At 43.0% G+C, this 6,000-nt stretch overlaps 1 protein-coding gene across 2 annotated transcripts in view; it reads left to right on the top strand.

The window, feature by feature from the left end:
- LOC105490228 (ATPase phospholipid transporting 8A2) overlaps positions 1-6,000 on the top strand; it is a 654,028-nt gene that overhangs the window by 46,244 nt on the left and 601,784 nt on the right. The gene's annotated exons all lie outside the window — the stretch shown is intronic.

Below are 6,000 nucleotides of genomic sequence, written 5' to 3'. Positions count from 1 at the left end.
ACTCCTTACCTCAAGTGATGCACCCACCTCAATCTCCCAAAGTGCTGAAATTACCGGTGTGAGCCACTGTGCCTGGCCCCAAAGGGATCCATTTGTAAATTCAGTAAACCAAAACAAAAAATCTAGCTTTGTGTTTGATTTTTTGGTGCAATACTGCAATAGAAGTAATTCTTCTAGTAGTTTTGGTGACAATATCTTTTATACTTGTAGTCAGACTTCTTTTTATTTCCTTTTTTTTTTTTTGAGATGGAGTTTCACTCTTGTCGCCTTGGCTGGAGTGCATTGGCATGGTCTTGACTCACTGCAACCTCCACCTCCCAGGTTCAAGCGATTCTCCTGCCTCAGCCTCCCAGGTAGCTGGGATTACAGGCGCCCGCCACCACACCTGGTTAATTTTTGTATTTTTAGTAAAGATGGGTTTTGCCATGTTGGCCAGGCTGGTCTCGAACTCCTGACTTCAGGTCATCTGCCCGCCTTGGCCTCCCAAAGTGTTATTTTTCCAAAGACTTACAACCTTAATTGATAATGTGATAATCTAAGTTAAAATCTAAGTGAGCCTAGTTGCTATTACTGATTCTGACTTATCCTTACATGTAGTGTGGAGTTCAAGCCATTCTGTTTTTTTCCTTTTTAATGAGAATCTAGAGGCCAGAAGGGTAAGTTACCAGCGATTTAGAGGCCAAGCAGGTGTGGGGCAAAGGTCTTCTTCCCTGGAGTCTCTCTTCCATCGCTGGCCAAAGACCTTGTCATCATTTCAGAAGGACTCTTTATTCCCTTAAAGGCTGCTCTATTTTTATTCTTCAACAATCCCCTGTTTTAATTTTTATTTCTTCTTTTATTTCTTTGATGACTAATGAGGTTTATCATTTTTCCATGGATTGACTGAAAATCTTTCATAGTTGGTGGCTCTTTTCTTGCCTTCATGAGGGCATTGGAGTGAGCGTGAGGCGTGGTCAGTATCTGCCATGTGGAGTGATGATGATCAGAGAGTAGAACCATGGAGGAACCTTGGTGATCACTAAGCCTGACTTTCACTCCCAAATTAGGAAACTGAGATCCACAGAGACCAGATGACTTGTCAATAACTAGAACCGTGATTGCATCCTGATACTTGACTCTGTGACTATCTTATCACAAGGGCTGTGGTTTTTTTTTTTTTTTTTGAATCGGAGTCTCGCTCTGTCGCTCAAGCTGGAGTGCAGTGATGCAATCTTGGCTCACTGCAACCTCTGCCTCCCAGGTTCAAGTGATTTTCCTGCCCCAGCGTCCTGAGCAGATGGGATTACAAGCATGTGCCACCACTCCTGGCTAATTTTTTGTATTTTTAGTAGAGATGGGGTTTCACCGTGTTGGCCAGGTTGGTCTTGAACTCCACCCACCTTGGCCTCCCAAAGTGCTGGGATTACAGGTATGAGCCACCTTGCCCAGTTGGGCTGTGTTTCTTAAACAGAAGTACCCATCATAATAAACTATATAAGTAAATGTAATAAATTTTAGGGAGATTAAGCTGGCTGTTCTCAACTACAGGACCTAGTCTGGAATGTCATACTAACCAGTCCCTGGATGCATCTTATGTTTATGTTGCTTTCCCACAAGTTGAGTGCCTTCATCTATTCAACTGAGGCTTCTTACGTATTATTAACCCCACTCATGGTATTAATTCCAAGCTGCAAAGTCTCAGAAGCACACGTGATGCTGAATTTCATTGCCCAAGTTGTGGTTAATTACCTGATGTATACCTCGTTCTAAGAGAATTGCCCTTGGTTGCTGTATGCTTATTTTCCCTTCTTTTGTGCTCTCCCCATAACCCAGCTATCATTCATCTCTTCATTAGTTCCTGTCCCATGCTTGTGGTACAGGGTCATGCAGAGCAGGTGCTGGGTAAATACTTTACCAGGAGCGCACACATTGCCCATTTGCCAGAGAAGAAGCAAAAGAGCATGGTGCTTTTGCTCAGGGACATGGTTTCGGAGAAAACTGATGCTGAAAGCCACCTGAGACTGTGACGGCTGTGAGAGTTTCTAAGCTTTTGCATTAGAACAACATTTTCACCACTACTGATCCAATAGCACAGAATGTTATTCACTGTCGCATTTGCCTATGAACATATATTCATAGGCATATATGTGGGTATATTTCAGTTAGCATATCCTCCTCCCCATGTGCTCTCCATGCATCCAGTATGTGGCCCCAAATCTTGGGGCAATGCTTGACTGCCCCTTCTCTCACACCCCACCCCTAGTCCTTCAGCAAATCCTGCTGCCTCTGCCTTTGAAACAGGTCCCCAATAGAACCACTTCTCGCCACCTGCACAGCTAAGGCCCTGGGCCAATCCAGTGTCATCACTCAACTGCACTGATCCTCTACCCTGCTCCCTTCCTCAATTGTTTATTCTCTAGTCTACAGCAGATTGAGCCTTTGAAGATTTCATCAGATCAAATGACACTCCCACTTGAATCGCAAAGTGGCTTTTTTAGTTCTGTGTAGACATAAACCAGAGCTCAACAGGGTAAATGCTCTTTGTGGTCCAGCTCTTGGGTCTAAACTGACATCCTGAGTCTCTTCCTCTTGACTTGTCATGCGCGTACGCTGGCTTCCTGCTGTTCTTCAAAAGCAGTGAGCACATCCCCTGTCTCGGCCTCGGCTCTTCTCTCTCTCACTGGGTTTCTTTCCTCATCTCAATCAATTATCTGATCAAATGTCATCTCTTCAGAAATGCCCCCTTGGCCTCCACATCTAAAGGTGATCTTCTTAGTCACTTGGTCCCTCTCTATCCCCCTATCTTTTTTTTTTTTTTTTCTGAGACAGGATCTTGCTCTGCCACCCAGGCTGGAGTGTAGAGGCCCAGTTGTAGCTCACTGCAGTCTCAAACTCCTGGGCTCAAGGGATCCTCCTGCTTCAGCCTCTAAAGTAGTTGAGACCACAGGCATTCGCCGCCACTCTGGCTATTTTTAAAATTTTTTGTAGAGATGGGGTTTCACTATGTTGCCTAGGCTGGTCTCAAACTTCCAGCCTCAAGCAGTCCTCCTGCCTTGGACTCCCAAAGTGTTGGGATGGTAGGCATGAGCCACTACACCTGGCCTCTTTTTCTTTACTGAATACTTTATACATTCATTCATTACTACCCCCTAGATTGCAGCCTCCATGAGACAGGCATTGGGTTTGGTTCACTGTTTTCACTATAGAAAATAAACATCTGTGGAATGAATTATCTGAGAACTGTATTTCAGTGATTAAAATTCCTGTTAATTTTAATCCTCCTCCTGGGGAGGAGGATATGCTAACTGTAATATACCCACATATATGCCTATGAATATACGTTCATAGGCAAATGCGACAGTGAATAACATACGACTGAAAGGGCCACTGGCAGCCTGCAGATGGTAAGACACTAGGGCTTGCCTATCATTGCCATTGGACTTGTTTGTGCTGCTGTTCCCCCGCTCCCACCCCTACTCCCATTTAAAATAAAATGTTATCAATAGATTTCACTTGAAGGTCTCTTGGAAGACTCCAGGATTAGTCCTGGCACCAGGGGTAGAAGATGAGAGCCCTGGATGATGTGTTTTCAGAGCAAGCGCAGACAGTGTGCATCGATTCTGGACAGCATTAATGTCTGCGTGTTTATCTCCTTTACAGAAATTCAAGAACCCGTATTACCCTCCCACCCAGTCCTCTCGAAATGGACAGATTCCAAAGCCCTCAAGAAACATTAGCTGTAATTTGTTGTATCACATGCCTTACAAATTGCCAAGGAGAAGCATAAATTGTCAATACTTCTTCCAGAAGGATTAACTTTATTAATATTTATGATTGGCCTCTGAATGGTATCGTTCAGCTTTTTGACTTTCTTTTATTCATGGGAGATGCACAAAGCAACTTCTTTTCGGGTTGAAAATACTGAGGCATATACAAAGTAAAGATATCTGAATGGACCCATAAGCCGAACCGTATTTTGTGCTTGTGACTTGTGCTTCTTGATGAGTGGTATACGGTCTTGAGCACTTTTGCTGCTTGGAATTGCCATGTGGTTGACAACTTGGGCTACCACAGGGGGTGGTTTAGAACACTGGATTCCAGATCAAGTAAAGCCATTTATCAGAACTGTAATTATGAAGTATTGAGGTATTTTCTTTTCACTTGCTTGTCATCTTTGCATCCTGAGACCTTCTTTTGTCCCCAGTTTCCCATTAATTCTTGGCCATTTATGGAGACAGGTGTGGTTTAGTTTCCCCCAGTTTAGGCTGAGCCAGGTGTTTCATTCATCTTCAGCCTGTTGGTGTAACTGAGTCCCCACCTTCTACAAAGCTGGGTCCTAACTACCCAGGAACATTTGCACTTATTTGACTTCATTTCTCCCCTTTCCCCAAATGCCTGGGTTCTAAGTCCTGCCTTTTTGGTCTGGGCTAGACACTGGCCAGTTTCTTTACCATTTTGGCTTCCGTCTTCTTCATCCATAGATGAGATAGTTGTATTGACAATCTGTAAGTCTATTCGTTTATGAGCTGATATTTATGGACTGTCATCTCAGATGTTGGATAAGTTTTCCTTGATTGATTCATTGATTCATGGACTCATATTCTAATTTGTTTCAGAAAGAATTTAAGGCAGCTAGATAAGTTTTTACTTCATTAGCTTACAAAGCACTTTCGCATGTATTATCCTGTTTGTTTATCCCAATAGTCCTGTGAGGCAGGTGAAAGTCTGATATTACTAATTTCATGGTACAGATGGGATTAAAGCCTCTTTAACACTCCAAATCTGATGATTCTATAGCCCAATTGTTCAATTTAGACTTGTTAGGATAATTATTCTAGCTCAGTGATTCTGAAACTTCGTTGCGTAGGACTGGAAGTTTGTTTACAGTAGAGATTTCTGACTCACTATATTTGGGTTGGAGCCCAGGAATCTGCATTTCTCATAAGCAATAGCATGATTCTGATCAGGAGGCTGCTGGCTGCACCTCTGTGCTTACACAGTGCCTGCCTCAGCAGGGATGTTCACCAAATGTCCATTGACTTAACTTATGCACAGCAAATCTCAAGTCAGTACTAAAACTTTTAAGCATAAACAGATATACAATGGACACAATATGCAGTCAGTTTTACTGTGGAGTCAGTTGATTGGCACCCGAGTGTCTGAAAGTAAAATTAACTGGTGCTCTGTGTACTGTGCTCCCAGGTCTCCTTGTTAATGCCGTAGGCTTCAGATTTTACCTCTTACACTTCTCATACCCATATGTCCCATAAACTCTCATTTTCCCTTATTAACAGACTCTCTCAACCCGCCTTTTCCTTCAGTGGCTTGCTTCAGGAAGCCCATTAATTCTCCCATTAGCAATTAGGGAACCATGGTCTCCCTGCCCAGGACATAGCTCCCAATGAATAAATACCCTCAGACGTGGAATAACAGGAACCTGTATCAAAAGATCCCCACTGTCCTGTAATAATGCCCCTAATATTTGCATGGAACGAGAAAAGGCTCTATGTTAAAGCAGCATCAGCTGATGTTTTCTTGCAGTCTTTTAAAGTCCATTGATAAATGGCAGTACCCTATAGAAGGTAACAAATAGGGTTTTAAGCCTTGCAGTGCCAGACCTTCACTGAGAAACTGTAGTCTCCTTGGGGACAAGGCTACTCTGCCTCCTCTAGATCTAGTACCGTATCATGTTAAAGAATATTTTTCTTTTCCAAAAAGTTAAATCATAACTCTCATAGACATAGTGTTAAAGAGAGAAGTGAGAAGATGTTACAATCGATTCCAGGCAGAATCCAAAGAGCAGATGCATTTGTAGATCAAGAAGATTGAAATGAATTTGCAAATAGAGGCTGAGCTGGCATCTTCCACAGTATGGTGGGTGCAATGAGCTGAGCTGCCACCCGACAGCATTTCCATGTCTACAGACAAGGACGATTTTGTATCGCCTTCCAAGATCCACAATTCGCAGAGCTCAGACAATGAAATGCTAGAATCAAATATCTCAGAAGGGTGTGAGTTTAA

This window comes from Macaca nemestrina, chromosome 16 (genome assembly GCF_043159975.1).
Source record: "Macaca nemestrina isolate mMacNem1 chromosome 16, mMacNem.hap1, whole genome shotgun sequence".
Taxonomy (NCBI): Eukaryota; Metazoa; Chordata; class Mammalia; order Primates; family Cercopithecidae; genus Macaca; species Macaca nemestrina.
This window is presented reverse-complemented; position numbering and strand designations above follow the sequence as displayed.